The sequence below is a fragment of the Vulpes lagopus genome, chromosome 5 (genome assembly GCF_018345385.1).
Source record: "Vulpes lagopus strain Blue_001 chromosome 5, ASM1834538v1, whole genome shotgun sequence".
Classification (NCBI taxonomy): domain Eukaryota; kingdom Metazoa; phylum Chordata; class Mammalia; order Carnivora; family Canidae; genus Vulpes; species Vulpes lagopus.
In genome coordinates this window covers 123,097,874-123,124,200 of record NC_054828.1, presented here as the reverse complement: position 1 = coordinate 123,124,200, position 26,327 = coordinate 123,097,874, and the positions used below count along the sequence as shown (strand labels likewise).

General features: G+C 42.6%; 1 long non-coding RNA gene across 1 annotated transcript in view; it reads right to left on the bottom strand.

The window, feature by feature from the left end:
- Positions 1-657: 657 nt before the first annotated feature.
- Positions 658-26,327, bottom strand: part of LOC121491598 — a 46,184-nt gene continuing 20,514 nt past the window's right edge. The window contains exon 3 of the long non-coding RNA XR_005988011.1: positions 658-755. This is a non-coding gene — a long non-coding RNA (uncharacterized LOC121491598). The remainder of the gene's footprint in view (positions 756-26,327) is intronic.

Below are 26,327 nucleotides of genomic sequence, written 5' to 3'. Positions count from 1 at the left end.
CAGAGAGCAGAGAGCCCCATACCTGGCCTTCCTCCCCATTCGCTGCCCCCTGATGTGCCAGCTGCCAGAGCTGCCCACTCTTCCCCATCCCTCCCTCAAATCACTGCTAATTCTAGAACAAGATAAAAAAATGCCAGTTGTCAGAATCTAAAAACTGAGCTTATGTCTCACAAGTCTGTTTTGTTTCAACATGATTGGAATTAGTCTGAAACTGAGAAATTACCTAAGAACAGTTGGACACATTTCATAGGCAAGATTCCAGTGTAGAAATTAAAGGCAAATGGTTGTCGTGAATTTGGGAAGCTATGCACAATCTGGGGGAAAAAAAAATAACTGTGCTTCCATCCTAAGAGATGTAGGCCAGACACGAAGGCAAGGCGAGAGGAAGGGAAACACTCTTCACACTGGACAAAAATGTAAAAACTAAAATCACATACGACACATGGTGGCTATGAGAAACAAGGTATGGGGGAAGAGATTATAGCATAGAGCTGATTTTAGGGACACAGAAAATTATCCCCCATTCCCCCAAATGCCCTGCCATCCCTCTAGTCACCGAGACATTGCCATAATGGGAAGAACATACTTAGCGTTGCCCAAAAGAAAACTGAGCTCAAATGATATAGATCAATGTGCCAGCCCCAAATCTGTCTCTTACCAGTTGTGGGGATGTCTGGGATGAAGGAGCGTCACTCAGCCAATAGTTTCATCATCCATAGCGATACCACCTGCACCGTGCCCCTTCCATGAGGTGGCTGTGACACGGAAGAAATGATGCACAGTCACTAATCATCCAAATGAAAACGAAAAAACAGGTGACACTGTTCGTTTTAACAAGCAGTTCACCGAGCTCTGCAACAAGCCCCAATTTAAAAAAGACTCGAATAATGGATGACAAAGTCAAACAAACCAATAGAACAGGGTCAATAAAGCTGAGGAGCTGTGAAAAAAAAAAATTTTTTTTTGAGAAAAAAAATGTTTCTGGTCAAAGAATAAAGGATTTAAGTTTTGGAAGAAGATAAAAATAAAGAACGAATAGGCTGGCTTAGGCAGAGGGTATTGTGCTAAAAACTGAATAAGAGAAAGCAGAATGACACAGAGTCTGTATTGGCTCTTGTCACTGGAACTGTTAAAGAAATCTAGATGTTTCCCAATGAGAAATGTTGGAAAGAGAACTCCTGCATCATAAAGATGTGAAAGCTTCTCACTATTATGTTGTCCTCTAATTTTAAGATTTGATGGAAAGCCACAAAGTCAGGTGGGATCAATTTCAAAATGCATTATCGGAGGCCCTGATACAGTTTAGAAAAAAATTAAACTTCATGTTGAATGTACCAGTGGATTAATAACATTCCTCATGATACCAAGAGATGGTCACTTGCAGTCCAACACCGGAAATATGCAGGAAAGCCCATCGGTAACTGCTGTATGATCTCGGAGAGTTAACTTCATTAGACGTGGATATTCTCACCTGGAGTGAGTGGGGCTGGACCGTTCAGGATCATCTGAAAGGTCGCTCTAGCTCTGATGATCTAAAATCCTATTATTCCACAAAGAAGAGGTGGCCAGAGAATAGAACCATGCCTCTGAAAGAAAAAATGTTCTTCAGGTATGGAAGAAAAGTCACCCACCCTAAATTTCAGGAAGAAAAGTCACCCATCCTAAATTTCAGGATTATCAAATCTTTCTCTGAAAACAACAGCAATGAGTTGGGCATACACGGAGAACAAAGGTGAGCTAAAGAGAAAAAGATCCTCATTTGTGGCTTTTGTGGCCTCAGAGCAAAAGCAGATCATGTTAACTATCGTTACTTGTAATGCAGCCTTTCAGATGACAAGACCCTTAACTACGACATGTGAACACAGTATTAACCATTTTATTTATCTTCATTTATTTATTGTTTTAGAGAGGGAGAGAGAAAGGGTGGGGGTGGGAATAGAGGGAGAGAGAGACAGAGAGAGAATTTTAAGCAGGCTCCATGCCCAGCCAGAGCCCAACGTGAGGCCCAAGCTCCCAACCCTGAGATCATGACCTGAGCCAAAAATCAAGAGTCGAATGCACCACTGACTCAGACACCCAGGTGCCCCAATGTGTTAAGCAATTTAACGTCTTTATCAGAATGCCCATTTCAAAAAAGTGAAAGCATGTAAGCCATTTCACAAATACCATACAGCTGATGACCAGCTAAAACAAGACTGTCAGATATTCCAGCCTCGCATCCAATATTCTTTTCTTTCTGCCCTGTCTCTAAATTCAAGCATTAAAGGCAAAATTAATGTTTTGTGGTTGCCCAATGGAAGATGTAACCAACCTTCCACTCAAAATTGGTTCTGATATTGAGACTGATGATGTTATACTTGTACCAAGATGATAAGAAAAGATGTATTACTCACATAACAGAACTTTCTAGGGCAAGCAGGACAGGTACCCCTGCTGCTGAGGGAGAGCTCAAGTGAAGGTAGGGGAAACGGCTTGGTTTATATCGTGGTGAGGGGCTGGGGTCAGGATGAAGGCCCTTGTGAACAAGGCTCAGGGGCTGCGTGGTCTGAATATCCCACTGGTGTACCAGGCTTTCTTTTCAGTTTGGCCAGATATGGAGCAAAGGATGGAGAGTAGAGCTTGAAAGCTCTCAGTGGGCATATATCAAACATGGAGTCAGAATCTTCTTTCCCCCCGCCCTACGGTAAATGAGCTCAATGGGTAGGCAACATGGTCCACATCCAGATTTAGAGACATCCCCTAGGCAGTAGTGTTTGCCCTGGAACACTCATTCCCTGTGCCCAAGCCAGAGTGACAGGGCTGAGAAGCTGTGTATGCTGCTGACACTCCAGAGAGCAGCACCTGTCTCATTCTCTATGCCTAATGAGTTCACTCAGATGAAAGCACAACACTTGATCGTAAACAATAATCAACCCCAATCCATCAGGAACCAAATTACATGTTTGCGTGCACTGAAAGGCCTAAAGCACCCTCAGCCCAGTGTGCAGGAGAACATCCCAGGAACTAGCCTCAGACCAAACCATGAACTCATAGTTGCTGTGACCTTAATAGTGCACTTTCGATACACTAAACATTGTCAATCCATCTCCATAACCTACACATGTGGTGGTAGGTCCAACCCACATTTTAGAGTTTAGTAGAGCACAAATGGGGCTGCTGCAGTGCACAGCTCTAGGGGGTAATATTATCATTGTGCTCTACTGGACAACATCCACTGAAGTTGGGCACTGTACAGCCAGTGGAGCTGTACCCAGGGGCCTTGTTCAAAAGATGAAGTAACCTGCTCTAAAGGAGACACTCAGGAAACAGCTGTCCTACAATCTGAACCCAAAGCTTTCTGACTCTAAAGTCCTTATAGTAGATCTTCCATAAGACAGTAAAACTTTATCTTAAAAAGAACAGAAAGGAAGTTGGGGCAGGGGGCAATGGGGAATTTTTTGTGGTTGCTTTTCCTTATCTTCAAAGATCTCCAGAAGAAAATTAGCATTCAGCTGAGGACTCCCAAGTGGGGCAGTTGCCAAGCAGTCTACACAAGCCTGTGAATTTTAGGGAGGAATCAACCGGGCATTTCAGTGGCATATCGGCCTATTGTGTTTGGCATCCCTCAGTTCTGAGTTCAGGAGTCATTTTTGGTGAGGGATAATGGGGATGATGAAAAGAATCAGAAATGTTGATGAGAATTCTCTCATTTAGAAATACCAATCAGGGATCCCTGGGTGGCGCAGCGGTTTGGCACCTGCCTTTGGCCCAGGGCGCGATCCTGGAGACCCGGGATTGAGTCCCACGTTGGGCTCCCGGTGCATGGAGCCTGCTCCTCCCTCTGCCTGTGTCTCTGCATCTCTCTCTCTCTCTGTGTGTGTGTGTGACTATCATAAATAAATAAGAATTTTAAAAAATTATATAAAAAAAGAAAGAAATACCAATCAGATATAGAGGAGAAGAAAGCCAGAAAGGGCATCTTAAAGCATGTGTGTTTGGATCACTACCCTGCAAGGAAATAGGGAAAGTGACTCACATTATGTGAGAGTCTGGGAGGCCCTCCTGCTCTGTGCAGGGAGGCAGTACCACACACGGTTGTGGGTGTGCACTGTGCTACGTGCTGGGAGGTGCACTTCAAGGGGGTGACACCCCAAGATAGCCCTCAAGGAATTGATAACCTAGCCAAGAGTATAGAGAGGAACCCCAGGAGGGGACATGCAAAGAAGTGTCATGAGGAGAAGGCATGTGCACTGAGCCTCTGAGGCTCATTAGGTTTAGTCCCTAAGGTTACGACGGTGATCAATCTGGTGAGGGCCATGCTTCCAGGGTGGAGGACTCAGGGTCCTTACAAGTGGAAAGCATGGCAGGCGAGAGTGATATAAAGATGAGAAGAGGGGATCCCTGGGTGGCTCAGCGGTTTAGCACCTGCCTTTGGCCCAGGGCGCGATCCTGGAGTCCTGGGATCGAGTCCCATGTCGGGCTCCCAGCATGGAGCCTGCTTCTCCCTCCTCCTGTGTCTCTGCCTCTCTCTCTCTCTCTCTCTTTCTCTCTCTGTATATCATAAATAAATAAATAAATAAATCTTTAGAAAGAAAGAAAGAAAGAAAGAAAGAAAGAAAGAAAGAAAGAAAAAGAAAGATGAGAAGAAACTTAAGAAGCATGAGAAGAAACTTGGCCCCATACTGCCAGCTTTGAATATGGAGAGAGACCACAAGTCAAGGAATGTGATGGCATCTAAAAGCTAGAAGGGAGGGGTGCCTGGGTGGCTCAGTCAGGGCTAAGCATCTCCCTTTGGCTCAGGTCATGATATCAGGGTCCTGGGATTGTCGGGCTCCCTGTTCAACAAGGAGCCTGGTTCTCCCTCTCCCTCTGCTTCTCCCCCTTCTTGTGTTCTCTTTCACTTTCTCTCTCCCCATCCCTGTCAAATAAATAAATAAAATCTAAAATAAAATAAAATAAAATAAAATAAAATAAATAATAAAAGCTAGAAGGGATAAGAAAACAGATTTTCCCCAGAGCCTCCAGAAGGCACACAGCCCTAGCCAAACCTCAATTTGAGTCCAACGAGCCCCATTTCATGCTTCGGACCTACAGAATTGGATGGTAATAAATTTGCATTGTTTTAAGTCACTAGGTTTATGGGAACATAAACCTAGTGACATTATAGCAGCAAGAGACCAATACACACAGAAACTCATGTTTTCACAACTAGTGCAGGATAAAGTTCCAAAAGGAAGGAAGAGGAGGGCAAAGAGCCAACTATGTTGACGTCAACCTGCTGACTATGGAGAAATAAATGATGAGAAAGTGCAGGGTGTACCTGAGAAGCAGCAGATGACACATGTGCCTTGATGAGGCTGTCCCCAAACTCAGAGCAGAAAGATGGTGAAGCGATGGGCATCTAGGGCCAAGGTGAGACATGGCGATGTCATTGTACATTCAGGGCCGAGTGATATTCCAGGTACCTGGTGCTCATTGCAGCTTCCATTTGTCCTTTCCACTATCCTACCTTCTTTCTTCTGTTTTTATTTTTTTTAAATATTTTATTTATTTATTCATGAGAGACACACACAGAGAGAGAGGCAGAGAACAGAGGGAGAAGCAGGCTCCTATGGGGAAGGGAGAGCCCAGATGAGAACCATAAGGGGAGCGTGGCACTTCCTTGGGCAAGTCCCTTCCCTCTGTCTCGTCTGTGAAATGGGAATAGCAGTCCTGCTCCTGCTTCCCTAGCAGATGGCTGAGGAGATGAAAGGAGGAGATGTAAGTGAAGGATCTTTGTAAGAGGACAGCACAGCCGTCATCAGCCCTCCCTACTCCGCAGGCTCCCAAAAGACAAAGAGGGAGTAGGTCTGTCTTCCGGAGGCCTCAGAGCTGTCTGGTTGCCGGTTTGATCATATGTACACACATCACACATCCTTCCCTTCATTCCTCTTCCTCCTTACCTCCTAATTGTTTCTATTCCCCTTCTAATCAGCTGAACACTTTGATCATGATTTTGCCTTCCTGTCAAGCAAATCTCTGAAATTCATTTATTTGCAAACTGGTTTTACAACCCAAATTGCTCATGCATAATGTTAAGCATGTCAAAGGAAACCTGAGCATCCACCTGGGAAGTATCAACAGATAGCAAGACTCTCAAGCTCTTTAAAACTAGGAAGTTTTCCTGGAATAAATATTCATTGTGCATTTTATTCTCTATTTTGAGAAGGGGGGAAAGCATCAAAACATTATTATAAGGTCATTTCATTGGTGACATGTGAGTAATAATTTTACAATTAATCCAGATGATGACTATTCCTAAGATTATACATTCCAGGTAAGTTTCAAGGTTTTGACTTTTCTTGAGTTCTTCTCTTTACATGGTCTTGTTTTGAGATTTGAGTTGGCTATTTGTAGGCAATAAAAATGCGCAGAGCTTCCACCATGAAACTGCTTCTGCCATCTACAAATGAGGAGCTTTCCTTTCAAACTGTGTGTCCTCTGTTTTCTGAACTGGCATCCTCAGTAGGTGCCATGTTGGCCTGTTCTGGGCAGAACCAAGCGTGTGAATTTTTTAAGAGAGGAAAAGAAAGAAAGCCAAAGCTTGTCATGGAAACTGCCCACTTGGGCGAGACACACACAGAAAAAAATCAACTTACTGCAGAGCTGAACTCTGCAAGCACACCCAGGCAGGGAATGGGCACATAGAGGGGGGTTTACAATGACACGGGCCTCTACGCCTGATGCTAGACTACTTCAATGGATCGAGCTGAGCACTAAGCATCCAAAAAGAAGATGCCTGTTCATGGAACAACCAGCTATTCATGGTAGTTCTCCTGTCTTTGTCTGTTCTTCCCCACCATGCACACCCTGGTTCCCCTCAGATGCCCCACTGCCACCCTACTGCCTACCAAACGTTGCCCTGGGAAGATGAACAGTCATACCTCAAAGTTAAGCAGAATTCACAATCTCAGAAGAGTTTGGGTGATCATATGGTTTGATATTCTCATTGCCTATGCTCCAGAGAGCCCAGCTGGTTAGGGAGGGGGAAGGCTCCTGACCACCCAGCACAGCCCATCATGGTATCTACTATGTCAAGTCTTTCTGGGGCTTGGTTTCCTGAATGTCATCTCATCCTCTGAAAGGGAAGGCTTTGTATCCCAGAGTGGGAAAATTGAGAGACAAAAGTATGAAGCCTTTCATGGTCTTTCTAAAACAACCCCCATCCCCACCAAAGGCAATTCCCCTGCACAGTTAAGTCAATCAATACAAATGGAATAGGTCACTTGAAACATTTTCAAACTTGCATTATTAAGCCAGGAAATGGTATCATTTCTCTGCATTCAGGACCTTAGAGGAAATCCTGAGAGGGCTCCTTTGCTAAATTGGTATGTGGTTTGCATCTCAGGTCTTTCTTTTATCTGTCACTCGTGATTTGGTCAGAGCGGCATGGTCCCAGCTGGTGAGAATTCAGTCGCAGAGCTTGGGGTCTAGGTTTGTTAAGGAGACATTCACTGCCTCAAGGAACAATTTTTAGCACTTGCTTCTCCTTTCCTCATCCTACCTGGCTCTCCTCAGTTTCTAGTTATAGCCCAAATCTGCTCCTATCTAGTAAAGGCAGAGCCTGCAAAGGGGAGGAAATTAAACAAATGCATCCCCCACCTTGCCTCGATTGCTCAAGCTGGCACTGGAAACCTTTCTTCAGCCCACCACAGCATGTGGGGTATCGTCTCTTTCTATTGGCATTGATCTGTGAGTTCCTTCCACACAGGAGCCTGGTCTTACTGATCATAGTAACAAATGACTATACTAATAATCCTTATTAGTTATGAAGAAGCAAAAAAAAAAAAATGAAGAAGAGAGAAGAAAATTTAAAAAATGAAAGAAATCCAGGTGCCACCGGGTCTTAAAGATGGTGGGAACCAGAGTGGAAGCAGCAGACAGAAAGACGGGCTGGTGAACAGTGTCAGAGACACAACAATTGGGCCCAAGTGGATTCCTTGCCATCATCATAGTGCATGGTGACTGATGGAACAGGGACTCTTCAGTGGTCTGGTTTTTTTCATCATCTCGATGTCTGCTCTTTGGAGCAGAAATGATCTTTGGCCTTAGCCTAAGGACAGACAAGAAGATTGAAGCTAGTCTGCTGAACTGGACCCAGAGTACAGAGGGAGTGTAGTGGTCCAGCCCAGAAGTGGGCCATCAGCCCATCTCCAAATGCTCTCTGTACATCTGGGCTATGGACATGACAAGACTCCAGTCTTCTCCTAAAGGTGTGAGGAAATACAGAAGATGGAAGGAAAGTTTCTAAAGCATCTTAGGATAAGGATGCTTCACCGAGAATCTGAGAGGAAGAGAGTTGAAGGCTTCCTACCCCTAAAATATGCCAGAAGAGAGACCTCACCTCCTCCATGTCTCCTCAGGAGTCAATGTGAGTCATTTCTTCTTGGAAAGCTCCTCTGCCATTTCACTGTGTGACCTATAACCCACCTGTGCACCTCACATCTTTCACTGGATTACCTCCATGCTGGATCTCTCTGCCGGAAGTTGTCCTTGCTTAAATATCCCCTAGGGGACAGTGAGAGATGACTCTGCAGGATCGGTACAGGTAGTGGTGCATACTTACTCACAGTTTCTAAGCTCTTTTATGTCTTCTATCTCATCTACATTTTCCAACAACTCAGCTTTTCCAAGCTCCAAGGACTAATAAGACAGGAAAGCCTGACTCCAAATCCCACTCCTAGACCTGATCTGTTTCTGATGCTTTCTGAGAAAAGACTAAGTTTTATGAGTGACCTGATCTAGAGGATGCATTCTGTCCTAAAGTTCAAGCGATGGGATCATTTGGAGACACAAAGAGCTCTGCTCTAAAGGTATCTAAAAGTTCATACTTTTTTAGCCTGGAAAGCTGCAGTAACTACTTAAACTAAAACAGCCTTTAAAAAAAAAAAAAAAAAAAAAAAAAAAAAAAAAAAGCTAATAATCACTAGCTGCTATGAAAGCAGTTAATTGTAATTAATGATTCATTAATGTAAAATTAAGATCCCTGCTATCCCATAACTAGTCAATAGCTAGAAATAGATGAGAATATAGCTGATGAGCCTTTCCAAACCTCTAGGGTTCAGGATAAGGTACCTCTCTCTAAGACTTGTCAAAATGCTCCAAGAACATGGACCCTAGTCTTTTCCAAAACCATAATGGAACCTCTTTCCCATGGATACAAACCAATAGACACCTACCCGTCAACAATTCAGATAGAGCACTTCTGCTACTATGGACTTCAGGATAATGGAACGCCCCAGATGGCTGCAGCCAGGGCTGGTCCTTAGACACCATCTTACTCATCAGGCTCACAGAGAAGTGTGTTGCCCAGAGTTACAGAAAGGAGTTAGCAGTGAAACTGGAAGGCAGCTCCAAGCTCCACATTTCAGGGCTCATGCCCTTTCTGCTCTACTCTGCTACCACTCAGAGATGAACTCTCTGAAATCAAGGCACTTGTAACTGAATAGATCTTTCTTTCTTTTTTTTTTTTTTCTGAATAGATCTTAAATCAAGAATCTGTGAGCTGAACTCTTCATCTCTCTCGAGATCCTTACCCATGTCAAGATTTTCTCTGGAACCCGGGACAATCACAAAGCAGAATAAGGAGGCAGAAGTCTTGAGAGTTTGGGGCAGATAAATGCTGAACTTCATTCACATGTATTTTAAAATATAAATGAAATATAGTAAAAGTTGGCCTCCAAGGTCACAGTATCGTTAGGCAAATACAAGAGGGAAAGAAATCTCCCTAGAAGTTGATAAGATACCAAGAAGTAACAGGCAACTTCACAAGAGAACAGAACTCAAGAAATTTGCTGATAGTGCTAAAGTTGAGCCAGACAAAGAGAAAGGGCAAACCGCCAGTGCTGGAGAAATCCCAGCCTAACTGAAGCGGAGCCGTGCACAGCTTGGGGTAGGCCACTGATTTATTTATTCATGGAGCCACACTAGGCCTCTAATACTGTGGGTATCAACTTAGTTCTTGGCACTTACTGATCTGTTCAGCCCTCTGAGGGTCAGACAAGGCTACCGTGACTGTCCTCTCTGTTAAAGCAGCTTTGAGAAGGCACAGGCTGTGTTGGGAAACTCAGCTGGAAGCCTGGAGACACAATTGCCAAATGTTGGGGTTGGATCTGAGCTGGGTTCAGGGCAATTACTTAACTTCACACCGTCAACTGCAGCACTGCTGCCTCAAGACTCAAAGTGTAAGAGCACACAGTCATGACGGCATTCAGGAGAAATTAATGGTCGTCTTCCAGATAAACTGAATATGCTTGCAGAGAAAACTTCAAGATGCAAACACTTCCTAAGACACTGAAAAATAAATGATGTGTCTGATTTGGGGCATAACAAGAAAGGATGAGTCTGGAGACATTAAGTTTCTATTCCCCTCGAACCACTTCCTCCCTGAGTGGCTTTCTTTGAGCATGGCCCTTGACAACCTCACTTCCCCTACCTGAGCTACGTGCATTTTATTACAGAGACGCTCTGAGACACTGACTGAAAAGGATTTGTCAAATATTAGCGCATCGAAGCAAAATAAGGGATGACTTCTAATTTCCTGCGGCTCGTTTGCTGCACCTTGTATGTACCATCTGCAGAAATGGTAGGCATCACAGGAAAAATCTGTTCCTATCATCAACCTCCAAAATGTCTACTTTCTAGGCATCCTGGGGACACTTAGTACAGGCTAAAAGACTTAATTCCCCCATAGGTCCAGCTAATTTTGCCAGCTCCAGCTGTAGCATCCTGCGTTTTGTTGTATTGATAACACATTGTTCTGTCTTATGTAAATGTGCATGCTCTTTGCAGACCGGCAGTAATTATAAGGCTAAAAAAACCACTGCAGTGGTCCTGTCTCCCTGGAGCACATCAACAGCAGGAGTTTGGTTACTGACCTTTTCATTTGTCTGAACAAATAAAAAGAAAATTATTGACTTTTTTTTTTTAAATATTTACTTGTCTCCCTTTCAAGATAAATAATATAAATAAAAATATCAGTCGCTTATTTTTACAGCACACTTCAGAATTCCACCCGACTCAAGGCCATTCTCCTTCCTGGACTCCAGCTGTTTAACAGTTTTTCTGCCATCTGAGGATAAAATTTGTATTTAAGATGCTGTCTTCTGTAGGCTCAGTGCTGGAGAGTGAATCTACTTAAAATTACCATTGAAAGTAATTTCCCCCCTCATGAATTTCCTGCGATTCTCCTGTTGCGACTGGCTTAGTTTTAGTTACCTTCATTTTAAATGCTCTAATAATTTTTAAATAAATTTTCCTTCATATACGCTTGTAGTACCTGGATGGACCTTATCAATAAGCCGGAAATGCGTATAACAAGGGTTATTAATCAATTGAGTCTGTTGTGATTTGATAATTAATAAAAGGAAAAGTACTTGACAAAAGGGATAGATTTTTAATTTTTAATGTCTATGAATGAGTGCATAGAATTTTAATGGGCTATTGGATTTGGCACAGAAGAGAAGCAGTTAGCCCATGCTTTCTGAGGTGGTACACAGAGCTAGGGTAGACCTGGCCTGGGAATCAGGGGATGTGGTTCCAATTAATGACCTAGAGCATGTCATCTACCACCTCTGGTCCTCAGTTCACCTGTCTTTATTCAGGAGACACCAGCAGTGGCTAACATCTCTTAGACTCAAATTGCTTGATACCACAGACTCATTAAATTCCCTAACACACAACCAAAGGAGGATACGGGGAAGCTGAGATAGGGTTGCCAATTTTTAGCTCTTCAAATAAAAACAAAAAATATCAATCTTAAAAACATGGATCAAAATATTAGGGAAAAAAGTTCTTTAATGTCATATAACTGAGTTCATGAAAAAATGACTTTTTCCATGTATTAAGAATTGATGAAAATTTCTTCATAAATCAGGACCAAAATAAGACTCCTAGGCTAGAACATCTCTAAATGTCATTCAAATACTGCAGTTCTTTGAAGTTTCATAGTAGTAGCAGATCTGAAAGATCCCTTTTTGCTCTAAAATTCTATGGAATTCTAGAATTTGAGATGCTGCAAACCTGTATTTTTTATAGTCTTAATAATGGATTTCCTTAATTGAGGGTTCTGCTTACAGAAGGTTGGTAAGAGGGATCCCTGGGTGGCGCAGCGGTTTGGCACCTGCCTTTGGCCCAGGGCGCGATCCTGGAGACCCGGGATCGAATCCCACATCAGGCTCCCGGTGCATGGAGCCTGCTTCTCCCTCCGCCTGTGTCTCTGCCTCTCTCTCTCTCTCTGTGACTATCATAAATAAATAAAAATTAAAAAAAAAAAGAAGGTTGGTAAGATCAGCTTTGAATGGGAAGATCACCTCATATTTTTACCATTTTAGTCAAATGATCAACTCAGTAAAACAATCTAAAAGTCTTCAGTACATTTGCACTGCATACTTGGCTATCGTGCCCCAAAGTTTTAGTTCTTACGAAAATGTACTTGATACAACTATATTCTCTTAAGTTTACTTATTTTAGTTTTTATTTTTCATGCAATATTTATATGGAAATACAGTGTACCATCAAACTATAAAATGTCACATATTTTTTAAAAGTCAAAAAAAGAAAATTACAAATGTTTGGCTTATATTAAAGTTCCATAGTCCCATGCTGTTCCCTGTAAAATAGGGATAAAAGTACTGTCCTCTCTGATTGCTTGAGGTGGCTGTGAGGCTCACAGGAGATGGTTATCTGAAATACTTTTGTGATCTAAAGAGTTTTAAATTATCTTCATTATGTAAAAAATGCTTAAAACCATAGGTAACTTTGATATCATTTTTTGAAAAGAGTGCATGTCACTATGATATTAAAATACCTTATAAATATTAACTGAATCAATTTTAAAAGAACTCATCAAAGGTTTTTGGAAGGACAAATGGGATTGTAGTTCTTTTATACTTAAGTTTATAAAAAATACCTTTGTTACATGAGAGGAATACTCTGAAGATCACATTTATAGGACAATGCAGAATAATTCAAGAATAATTAAATCAAATTAGTCAAAGTAAAACAGGATATAAATGAACCCAATTATAGGCAAATGTGATAGAGAATTCATGCCACATGGATTTATTAAATAACCATTCTAATAATGTAGCTATTTCTTAGTGCCTACCTTAAATTAAGATGTCCTAGAAACAGGATGCAACCTAATTGAGAAGACTAAATCTGTTTTGACTCTTCTTGGAAAGTATGAGAAAAAATAGTGGGTTTCTTTGTTTTACTTTCGTTAAAAAAAAAAAGAACTAAGATCACAGAATATCATTACAGCATATAAAACATATATTAAAGGGATCCCTTGTGGAACTACCACATTGCCAATCCTTTAGAAACCATCCATTATAGCCTTTCCCCTTCAGAGTCCATTCCCACATCCATCTTTCTATCACACCTGTCCTATGTTAAACTTGTTCTCCTTCTCACTTCCTTTAAGTTGGCTATTTCATTGTATTTTTTTTTTCTTCTGCTGGTTTGGAGGTTACATACTCCATTGTAATTATTTTAGTCATTTTCTTAAAATTTACAATTTGCACATTTAAGTTACCAAAGTGTAAAATTAATCACCTCTCAGAGGTTCAAGCACCCTCCTGCCCTGTGTGCCATGAAATGGGTGTCTTATATTTGCAGGACACATTTTTCCATCCTTTCAACTTCAAGCCTACCTATACATTATGATTTTTTAAAGATTTTATTAATTTATTTGGGAGAGAGAAAGAGAGAATGTGAGAGAGTACACAAGCAGGGGAGAGGGATAGAGGGAGAGGGAGAAGCAGACTCCCCCTTCCCATTGAGCAGGGAGCCCAATGTGGGACTCAACCCCAGGACCACGGAATCATGACCTGAGCTGAAGGCAGATACTTAACTGACTGAGCCACCCAGGCACCTTTTTATTCACTCCACCAATCTGTCTTTTAATCTGTATTTAGACCATTAATGTTTAAATTAAATATTGATTCATTAGGGCTTAAATCTGCTCTTTTATTTGCTTTCTGCTTATTCTGCTCTTCATTTCCATCTCTCCTTTTTCTTGCCTTCCAATGGGTTACTGAAATACCTTATTAATCTCACTTTATCATTTTAAAATATCACTTTTGAATAGTATTTTTCATGGTCAATCTAGGAATTATAATATACATATGTAACATATTAAACTCTCTATATGTCTCTACATGGACATTTTTTCACTCAAGCAAAATACAGAAATCTTAGCTCCACATAGGTCCCTTTACTCATCCTGCCTTTAAAATATAAATGACTTATTTCCTCTACATGCACTGAGCCCCAGATCAGATGTTAGAATTTTTACTTCAACAGAACATAATTTTTAAAAATTCATGTACAGGAGGATAGCCTATTATATTATCTCTAGGTTTACACATTTTATTGTTCTTCCTTCTTCTATAGACCAGCCTCCTTCTCTTGTCATTTTCTCTTTGCAAAACTCCTTTCAGTCATTTTTCAAGGGTAGTTCTGCAAGCAACACATTCTCTTAGTTTTCCTTCCTCTGGAAATGTTTGTATTTTCCCTTCATTCCTGAAGGATATTTTTGCTGCATATAAAATCCAGAATTGGAAGTTCTTTTCTTTTAGCACTTGAAATATTTTGTGCTACTTCTGCTGGCTTCTATGGTTTCAGATACGAAATCTGGGGCTGTTCAAACTGTCACTTCCTCTGGGTATGCATCATTTCTCTCTAGTTTCTTCACAACTAACTGCAGTGACCTTGTTTTCAAATAAAGTCACATTCTGAGTTACTGGTGACTAGGATATCAACATTTGAATCTGGGGCAGGTAGGATTGAACCCATAACATTTGCCATGTCGGCTCTTTGATGTTTAAAGGTTTCCTTTAAAATATTTTATCCAAATTTTGTCATTATTTCCAATTGTATGGGTGGTTTGAATACCATTGTTTAAAACATAATCCCTGATTAGTGTTGAGGAATCATTAATTAATTCGATCATGTATTTTTTTTTAAAGATTTTATTTATTTATTCATGAGAGACACACAGAGAGAGAAAGAGAGGGGCAGAGACACAGGCAGAGGGAGAAGCAGACTCCATGCAGGGAGCCTGATGTGGGTCTTGATTCCAGGTCTCCAGGATCATGCCCTGGGCCAAAGGTGGCGCTAAACTGCTGAGCCACTCGGGCTGCCCCTCAATCATGTATTTAGTCAACCAAACTTGAGGTCCTATACTATGCCAGGCAGTGGTAATAAGACAAATTGTACATAGTGCCAGCATCCAAGAATTTACAGCCCAATATGGGGGGGGGGGGCATATAGGTGTCCAGCTGTAATGGAATTTCAAACAAGATCAGACCCATGAGGGTAGAAAAAGAATGTGCTTTGGTGATTTGGAAGAGTGAGATTACTTCCATACTGAAGTGAATAAAAAAATCAAGCTGTATGGAGAGGGTAGCATGAGATCAAAATCTGGAAGAATAGCTAGGATTTGAACCCACAAAAATGAGAAGAAAAGGAATTCCTCATTGTAGAAAGAGATTGAACAAAGGTGAAGAGATGGGGGAGACGTGTGATGTGCACAAATAATGAAGGATTCTGCTTGCCACTTTTTTCATAAATGCTCATTGTGTTACCCAACAAAATTTCAACATTTTTTTCAGTGCACAGATAAAGTGATAGTTTGTCAGCCAGAATAAGCCAGACTTTAGAATTAATCAGACCTCAGTCTGAATCCTGGCTTCCGCACTTAATAGCTGTGCGCTCTTAACTTCTGGTCTGTTTCCTTATTACCTCCTTAACAGGTGATTTTAAGACTATGAGAAATGAAGGAAAAATACTCAGCATTCTGTTATTTCCCCAATGGGGGTAAAGGGCCTATATCTATCTAGCCATGACGGTGATAGCTTCAGGCAAGACCACAGTGCATGAATGCCCCATCCGTGTGCTTCACAAAGTTTCCTGGTAGATTGGCCGCAATCCATCCCTCTTCCCACCTGCCAAGCTTGTGTCTTGGCTCAGAGCTGCATCCAACTGGATGAAGGGGTACCTGCTTCTCCTCAGCAAAGCACTTCCTCTTGCCTGGCAGTGTATAAATATAGAGGGGGGTGCTTTTTACTGATTCATATAACAGAGCAGTAAAGATTAGCTGTTATCTCTGGGCATAGGTTGGGTACGTTGTGGCCAAATAGATTATGGCTTCTAGTTGACTTCATAATAAAAGCTTTCATGATAAAGGCCAAGGTACTTAGTATCTTTTTCTGAATGTATTTTTTTTCTCTAAATGAGAATATCATTTTAATCTTGCCTTACATAATTTCTTTTTGGTTCAATAGTAGAATACGAGACAAGATACAAGAAGAAAAAGAGAACTTTGAAAGCAAGCCTCAGCATTCTGTGGCTGCCACGAGGAAAATGAAGAGAATAATACAGTGTACATAAATATGAATGATGCTAAGACCTGCAATAGAGAAAGGTGATCATTAAAACCGATTGTGTAGATAATTATAATTACTAATATGATACAGGTCAGCTCAGCCCAGTATAAGGAAGTCCATGGTCAAAACCGTCGTATCATACCTGAAATGTTCAAGTGATGTAAGTGGGATAAAAAAACGTTAGCAGAAATTTTTACTCAACTAAAGAGGGATGACTCCTAAGCAGCCTTCCTCCCCATCTCTCCAGCCTGGCTTAACCTGCCCGTTTAGAATCCTCAGGACAATGTCATATAGTAGAGAAGAACTAAAATTACCTGGAGTCCAATCCTGACCCACAAGCAGTGCAAACACAAGCCAGTTCTTTGCTCTCGGCATCAATCACATCTCAGATTGGGCTTCCAGAAGGATTAAATGAGATAATGTATGTCATCCCCTGAGTGAGAATGCCTAAAATAGGAGGATCCCTCAATAATTAGTAGCTATTAATATTACCTGACATGCTTTACTAATTTGCCCACTCATACCACCTGTTTGCACATCTGTGGTGATCTTAACCTCCTCTGCCATCTGGACCCCACTATTATTTCCAAAGCTATGGTAAAAACGTGGTCGGAATCATAAGGACTGGGCCCTATTTTAAACTCTTGCCCTTCCTTGATCAGCCACAAAGGACTGAAGACAACAGCTTATAGCTGTTGCCTGCATAGTTTTTAACAGTAACAGAGACATACACGATAAATTAGAAAAGTCAGGAGATGTACTTGATGGAGCTGCTCTGAAGTTTGCACTTCTAAGTCACCGCCTCACAATAGGACTTGAAGGACAAATATATCCTTTTGATTTGAAAGCTAATATAGGGGATGCCTGGGTGGTTCAGCGGTTCAGTGTCTGCCTTCAGCTCAGGTCGTGATCCCGGGATTCTGGGATCGAGTCCCACGTCGGGCTCCCTGCATGGAGCCTGCTTCTCCCTCTGCCTGTGTCTCTGCCTCTCTCTCTGTGTCTCTCATGAATAAATAAAATCTTTTTTAAAAATTAGAACTGATACACTTTGAATTTACCTGTTACAAAACCAAAGCAATTTTAATTTTCACTTTGAACTAGTTTCTTGGACCTGCAACCTAAGACAACTGTTTTTAAGGTAAACCTGAGTGGACAGTGGTGAAGAAAGACCACAGCTTTAGGAGGATAGACCTATTTTTTAAAAAAATCCTGGATCCACTATGTACTAATGATATAGAATGAAAATTATAATGCCAGCCTGGTATATGGGGGGTTACGAGGATCAAATGAGATTCTGCGTGATTCACTCAGCATGGTGCCTGACATGCTGTAAGCAGCCAGCACCAGTAATGATTGTTCGGCCACCAAATATATCAGTTACAATGATAGAATTCAGATAAGTGGGGGGGGCTGAAGGCAACCTTAAACAGGAATATTAACAAAAATAAAAATACCAAGGCCATTGTTGAAGTACAAGCTCCAGGAGGGAGGGCTGTTTGCCTATTTGGTTCATTGTTTTATCTCCTGAACTGGAACAGTCTCTGACACAGAGCAAGTGCTTAATAAATATTGGTTTAATTAATTAATAACAATCTCTAGGAAATTACATTTCAACAGAGGACCCTTCAGCACCGGGAAAACATTATGGTGTTCATTTCTCTCCTTCGTCCTCCCAGCATGCTCTCCGCTGAGGAATTGATGAGTTTGGTCATGGTCATGGAGTAAAAGTCAACATTGCAGCTTAAAACTTTTCAAAAAGGAAAAAGAATTTCCTCTACAGTAAAAGCTCTCCAGTCAAGAATCTCTTCTGTTTCCTTAGTCACCCTAATGGAAACAATTTTAGTCCTTTTGGATAACAAAGCAAAGTGAGTGCCAAGAGCAAAGGACTTGGAGCAAGGTTGCTTGGCTCTGGTCTCAGGTCTGCCATTCACTAGCTGTTGTGTCCTGGAGGTCTCTGCAGTAACCACCCACCAGTATAACACAAGGGTTTACATGTGTTGTAAGTCAAAAATATATTCAACAAGAAAGGGAAATAAAATTAGGAAACATTCTGGTACGTTTCCTCCCCAGGAAATAAGAAATAAACCCTAATTTGTCAACACCACAAGAATCCTGAAAAAAATCAAACAGCACTTGAAAATGATCACTAGACAAAATATTTTTGCTTGTCCAGGAAAATACTTAATTCTCGACACAGTTTGCTATAAAAATTTTTTAATAACTGTTGAACAGAGATAAAAATACCTAGGCAACCAGTAAAGAAGCAGACTGAAGAAAGAAAGAAAGAAAGAAAGAAAGAAAGAAAGAAAGAAAGAAAGAAAATGAAAGAAAAGCAAGCAAGTAGGCCCTGAAATAACAAAAAGTTTTTAAAATGTATTTCATTTCAGAATACTTTCCAACAACTCAAAAACTGAGTTGTTGCAGCAGTTAACTTTTTGTAATTGGGCCCCAAAACAATATGCAAAAAAGTCTTTCTGCTCATTTTTTAACCTGTATTAAGAAGCAAAAAATAGGGATGGGAGGGAAGGAGGAAGTCAATTTATTCTGACTCAGCTTCATCTAGAAAAGAGATTATAGGCATAGGCTATTCCTATTACTCTATTTGTCTCTTAAAAAAAATAAGTAAATAAATGATTCACAGAGTTCAAAACATCTTGTGTTATCAAAAGAAAAAAAAAACACCTGAAAAATATGCTGAATTCAGAAAATAACAAATACTCAGCAGATCAACAGAGTTGAGCCCAATTCCTTAGAATCTATCTTCAGAGCACACAGTGGCTCCTGCCTTCAAGGCTGCCTGGCCCAAGGGATGCAACAAAAGTATAACAAATGTTTCAGGATACTGAGATTTGCAATTTTGAAGAGGGGCAGCAGGAAACAAAGCTTGGCTGACGCGTGAGGCCTTGGCTGATGTGTGGGGCCTTGGCTGGTGCATCAAGGAAAGACACCAATGTGGGAATTTCTGGGAGCTAATCCCACAGGCCCCAGAATGTCCACGGGGGAGAGGTTCGAGGACAGACATCTGAGTGGACAAGCTGGACTGTATCTAATAAAAGCATGTTCACTGCATTCTCAACAGCGTATTTTTCCTCCTGAGTGGTTGGGAATTGGAATACATTTGTGTATGTATTTGCTCTTCTGTATTTTCCAAATTTATAAGCAATCATAAGTTTTTGTAATAGGCAAATAGCAAATAAAGTAGATTTAAAAAATGTACCCCAATGACATTGATGGGATTTTAGAATAAAGGGCCCCATTTTTCAATATCAAAGGCGCTCTATCTCTTTGGCCCACAAATTTACTTCTTAGAGGAACTGTTTGCTAAATACACCCCCTGCCCCTCCAACTCCCACTGTAGCTCCTCAAAGAATTGATTAGGCTGCCTGGCTGTTTCTCCAGGAATTATTTAAATATTATCTAAATGTGTAGGCAACACTTTGCTGCCATCTGCTTCTAACGAAGATGATAATGATGAAGATCACAGCACTGTGGGTTAAGATTCCATAAAAATGCATATGTGTTTACAAAGCTGTGGATATTAATTTAGGTCACAGCTTTGGTCGGATGGGAGAAGTGTTGTAAAATCATCATTATGCTTCTGCTTTAAAGATCTCTATTTCCCTCCTAGATGTGCTGTAGGTTTGGGTGCCAAGGACTCTCCCTCTATCCCACCAGGTTTAACCCTTGAAGGTAATTTCAAAGAACTGACAGCCAATGGCAATCAATGCTGTTAGTTTTGAAATGCAACAGCAGCAATGCTGTCAGAAATGCAACAGCTTTATTAGTCTTAGAAACTGATAAGAACCATCCATGTAGGGTTTCTTAATAAAGTTGATTGGAAAATGCTACATAAGCCTGAGGACAAATGGGACTCCTCCCCAACATACGTGCACACACACATGAACACGCGTGTTAGCGCGCACACACACACACACACACACTTCATGCTGATGAGGTGAAGATCATCAGTGCACAGAGAGATCCCCCTTCTGCCTAAGAGCACAGACCTACAACTCCTTCTATGACCAGGGCAGTCCACCTCTTGTCCCCAGAGGCCCTTGAAAAGAATCAGAATAGGACAGGAGTTAAATCAGCATCACGACACGCTGCATCCTAAACCAAAAATACATGGCCTGTTCTATGCCTCATTTCGTGGTGTGCCCAGCCATATCATTCAAATATGATCTACAAGATACACAATGGATGGTAGCATACAAATGCCTCAAACATGAATTACGGCCCTCCTGATTGTTGCATTCCAAGACAAGAAATAAAATTTAAAAAAATACAATAATCTCTGCCTTGTCAGTTAAACTTTAGAGAACTGAACTCAAAGTTCTTTGGCTCCCTGTGTGAGGCAGATTATCCCACACATCCTCTCAACATGTCCACATCCTAATCCCTGGACCTGTTGTGTATACATTACCTTACACGGCAAAGAAGTATTAGAATCACAGGTAAAATTAGGGTTGCTGGGATGCCTGGGTAGCTCAGTGGTTGAACATCTGCCTTTGGCTCAGGCCGTGATCTGGGGGCTTGGATTGAGTCCCAGCCTATGTCTCTGCCTCTCTCGCTGTGTCTCTCCTGAATAAATAAATATAATCTTTAAAAGTAAATAAATACATACATACATAAATACATAAATAAATAAGATAAAAAATAAATAAAATCTTTAAAAAATATTAAGGTGGGCGATCAGTTTACATTAAGATGAGGATTGTCTGGATAGGTCCAATATAACAATAAGGGTCCATAAAAAGGGAAGAGGGAGGAGGAAGAGAAGGTTAGAACTAGAGAGGCAGCAGCACGACAGGGACTCAGCATAAAGTTACTGGCTCTGCTGGGGGAGGAAAGGGGCCTCGTACCAAGGACTGTGAGCAGCTTCTTGAAGCTGCAACAGGTAAAGGAACAGGCTCTGCTAGAACCCCAAGAAAGCAACGCAGGCCTGCCAGCACCTTCATTTTAGCCCAGTGAAGTTAACTGATTAACGCTCCTTTTGCACTTACAGAACCATAAGACAGTAAACGTGTGTCATTTTAAGCCACCGCATTTGTAATTTCTTTTTTTTTAAGAAAATTTTTTTTAAGATTTATTTATTTATTTATGATATACAGAGAGAGAGAGAGAGGCAGAGACACAGGAGGAGGGAGAAGCAGGCTCCATGCCGGGGGCCCGACATGGGACTCAATCCCGGGGACTCCAGGATCGCACCCTGGACCAAAGGCAGGCGCTAAACCGCTGAGCCACCCAGGGATCCCCAAGAAATTTTTTTTTATTTATGTCTTATCCTAGTCTAGAAACTAGTAGGTCCCCTACTTCCCCACTGCGTTTCCCCTCAACCAGATGTGTCTGACCCAGAGGCAGTTTGGGTTCTTTGGCACAGGACGCAGCCCGGGCCACCCTCTGCTGGAACAGGTACACTGTTAGCACCCCCAAAACTGAGTGCAGCTCCAGGTATCTCGTGGGAGCATTGCTCTAGTCGGCCAGAAGGACACACAAGAATGTCACGGCACCACACTCAGGCCGACAAAACGTGCAGAGAGCACAAAACAAATGCCAGCCTGAGAGCGGCTGAGCCCTGTGGCTGGATCCCAGTACCCGCTTCAGAGCCCCGCAGCCTCACGTGCTGTTTCCACCACAAACTGCAACAGGGGCCTCGTGCTGGGAAAGGGAGAAAGGACTTGGGGTTTCGGTTCTTCCTGGATGCTGTTCTGTATCCCAAGTGTCCCAACGGAAAATCAGTAAGGAGAGATCCTCTATCGACAGGTTAACGGTGACCCTCTGATTTCTTGGAGGGGGGAAGAATTCCATCACAGAGCCTCTCCTGCCCTGGAACTAACCTAACTTCTTAAAAGACTTAGGCAATCACAGTTGGACACTCCCTCTTAGGATCTGCCCCCACCCCCCTAAATCCCATCTCTCCTGAACAGCAGGTGCCTGGCCTCAACACTGAACCATGCCGGCTCTGTCTAGAGGTGTGGAGTCTTGGGACGTTTCCTGGCACTTGTGAGGTTTGTAACAGGCAGGTCACCAAAGCCACTTCTCGGCTGGCCTGGCTTTCCCTGCACTGCTGTGCACCCCCAGCAAGAGGTCAAGGAATATCCCATTCCTGTGTATTAGTGGCTACTCCTTCGACCTCTTGCTCTTGAGTTACAAGGGGTTGGGAAGCGTATCTCTTAGGGGGGGTCTGCTGGTTCTCTACCTTTGTCTCAGTTTAAAATGACCCTCAGCAGATTCATGAACTTCCAAAAATGCATGTGCACCGCTGGGGGCCAGAAAAAAAAATCAACGTGCCCGTAGACCACACGCTCTCCCTGCAAATCTTCGCATCCCTCAACTTTTGAATTTTCCAGGCTTCGACTAACCTGTTCTATTTTCCTAGCAGTACAATTTCCTTCTTTCCTCATTTTTCTATCACATAAAGGTAAGTCTCTGAGTGCTCTGGTTCCTCTGTTTTTCTCCTCCTCCTCAGCGGGCCAAGTGAAGCTTAGAGAAATTATAACCTACTTTCTAAGTTGATTCTCTTTCTTCTAACCCTGTGGAGCTAACCCCATTTGCTGGATCACCGTGCTCTCCTTCCCTGTTCTTTGCTCCCTGCCCAAGCACACTTCCTTCGAGATTTTATCTTGTGCTGCCCCCGGCCTGAGAGGGATGAACTCGGTCAGTTCCAGGCCTGCCGAAAGTAAAGGCAGCCCAGCACCCAGAAGATCTCTCCCCGGCTGTTTATAGGAAATCCAGGCCTAATTTCAGTCATGTTGGCCTCTCCGGCTGAAACTCTGTCTTCTGTCCTAAATCCCTCTGCTCCACCGATGTCCTAGCCACGCTCCCCTCACAGCATACACCATACCTGTTGGCACAAGTTGTTGTGTTACCTTGAAAACTAAATAAATATGTTGTGTTGTGATTCCCTTAGCAGTCTGAGCAGATACCACATAACCACCCTCACCCCATGCTGTCCCAGGTTTTAGGGGGGCTCCCGTTTGCTCTTACGATTGACCCACCCCATTGCCATGCTGCTAAGAAGTCTCTCAACAATGCTGCTCTGGGAAACATTCTGGTCCACACAGAACGTACTGCTTAACGTGGCTAAAATTTTAGGGGAGAAATGCAACCTCTGATGGGGCAACTACCAAACTACCCTTTCGTTTTTAGTTCTTCCTTTAAAAGCACTTAGATCTGGATGCGTGCTTCTCCCATTCACATCTCTGTTCTCTGAGTCAGTCCTAAGCCTCCGGGTTAAGAAAATGCCCTTCCTGCTCTTCTTCTATATCAATGGGTGCATCTTCCTACAGTTTCTCCCTCACTTTTCTACTGCTCCTCTCTGACTTAACCATAAAAACTTGTTTTCTTAAGAACTAATTCTACTCCAACGTAGCTGACCAAACTCCGTTCCTAAAAGCCGACTGTTCCAGACATAGGAGGTTTGAATGCTTTCTCCATTTCATATGCTTTCCTGTCTCCACCCACCAAGATGACACGCTGCTGATAGAGGAAATCTTACTCCTTTTCATCTGTTCATTAATTTAAAATGCACCATTTATCTGTAATTGATCTCAGCACTGGTCTCAGAAACCTACACCTGCTCTCAGGGCTTATGAAGGGAACAATCTAGAACCAACTTGAGAACCTGTAGATAGGAATCCACAGCCTCTGGAAACTGAAGGAGGCCAAGGCTTTCCCTGGATGAAATACAAAATGAAACAGAGACAGAATTTGGGAGAGGTGACCTAGCACTCTCTGTCAAAGCCCTAACATCTAAAGGCCAAACAGCACACGCTAATGTTCTGGATGCTCAATTCAACTGTGTTTTGTAACTTGAGGTCCAAGTAATACAACGTCAGCCTGTCACTGCAGTGTCATGCACTGCAACCTTCTAGGTCAAAGCTTGGCACATGAGCTCACGTGAGCAAGTACTCAGATGCTCCAGAAGGTAGACTTCTTTCTAAGTGGCACAAGGAGTACATGGAGATGCTCGATGCCCAAATCCTACTCCTGGCCCTTCTTGTTCTCTTCCTGTCTAGAAAGCCCGAGAACAGAAGTATCAAATGATAAACATAAACTAGAGCTCCTACTTGTTGATCTGGGCTACTTGTAGTCTAACCCCACGTAAGTGAAGCAGCTGTGCCCTGAGGCAGGTCTTACATAGGTGGTCTTGGACTGAAAAGCTAGAGAGGGGCCTCCCACAATGAGAATAAAGGCAGTGCAAATGAATTTAATTCATTTAAAAAAGAAAAAAAAAAAGCAAAGAATAACTCACTGACTCCTTAACCTGGAAGACACTGGGACAACATTGAATGCAGAGCTTAGGGGTCATCGTAGGGGCCACCAGGATGATCTGAACCCCTTATCCCCTTCCCTATCCCAAGCCCAGAAGAGCTAGCGCCTCCTCAGAAAGGCTGGACCTCCTGGAGGGTCATCACTTAGGCCACAGGAATGAAGAACAGCCACAGTGGGTACAGTGCTCCCCGTCCTCAAGCATAAGCCCAAGCCCATCTCTAAGCCAGGATCTGGTTTTAGAGCTGAACCTCTGCCCCCACAGCCCACAGAGTCCTCCAGCCCTGAGCAGAGCCACAAACCAAAGGGCAGCAGCCCCAACCTCTGCCTCTCTCCTTCTCTATTGAATGAGATTATTTTATTTAAAAACTCAACAGAAAAACAAAACTTACTATTTCCTGAGACTGCCAGGGAAAGGAGTGGTCCTCCAAGTGGGATTCCTGCTTAGGCAGCATCAGCATCACCTGGAAATCTGCCAGAAGCTCAAGTTTATGGGCCCCAACCCAGACCCACCGAACCAGAAATTCCAGAGGGGGGGTGGGGACGGGTGGGCAAGAGTCTTTAGTTTCATATGCCCTCCAGGTAGCTCTGCTGCACACCAAAATCTGAGAACCACTGGACTAAATGAGGTCATAACTGCCCTAATCAGGCTAGCTACTTCTCCACAAAGGAGAAAGGGCAAGCCCTCCAGAAAGGGCAAGCAGGCAGAGAAAGAAGCTCCCTCCAAGCCTTTCTCTTCAGGGAGAGGGAGAAGCTTATACTGTATAGATGATATCAGAAATTCCCTTTCCTCTTCAGTGATTTTGCAGCAATATAAATTGATGAGAAATAGTCACTAAGAACTAATTCTGAATTACTGAACTGGTCTTCTCACTGCTGCCTGGATTTCCCACTGCCACGAGAGTTAAAAACCAAGCCTCATGCTCTACTTTGCTCCAAGATGGTGGCCTGTTACCTAATTCCTGGGGAGTTAAGCCCCAACTACTGGGCACCGAAAACAAGGCCAGTCACAAACTTGCCTCAAACCATCTTTGCAGCCCATACTAAGTTCTATACATCAAATGCAGTAAGCAGCTTCGAATAAAGCAACGGAATTCAGAATTTGCCTCCTGTACAGCAGTCCCCTGGATTGGGAGCCCCCAGGAAGCAGGTGAGCCATGTCACATCCCCAGGATATCCAGCGGCCCCGAAACAGGGCCTGTACATCTGCATTTTGTCCAGGGTCTCCAGTGAGTCAGCTACCGGTGGCTGCAGATCACCTGAGAAACTGCCCACGTGTTGGAGAGCCTGTGCTCCCTGGCAGGTGCCCCAACTTGAAGCAGGTGCCTACTAACCCCTGAGTGGTGCTACCATGATGGCTCCACTTTATAAACTCCTCTAACCCCCCTGATCCAAACCATTCTAATATCTCACAGTAGGCAAACAGTATTTATTTTGCATATTTATTTATTTATTTATTTATTTATTTATTTATTTATTTATATGAGATTTTATTTATTTACCTGACAGAGAGAGAGAACATAAGCAGGGGGAGCGACAGAGGGAGAAGATGCAGGCCTCGATCGCAGGACCCTGAGATCATGACCTGAGCTGAAGGCAGACGCTTAATTGGCTGAGTCACCCAGGTGCCCCTGTTTTGCGGAA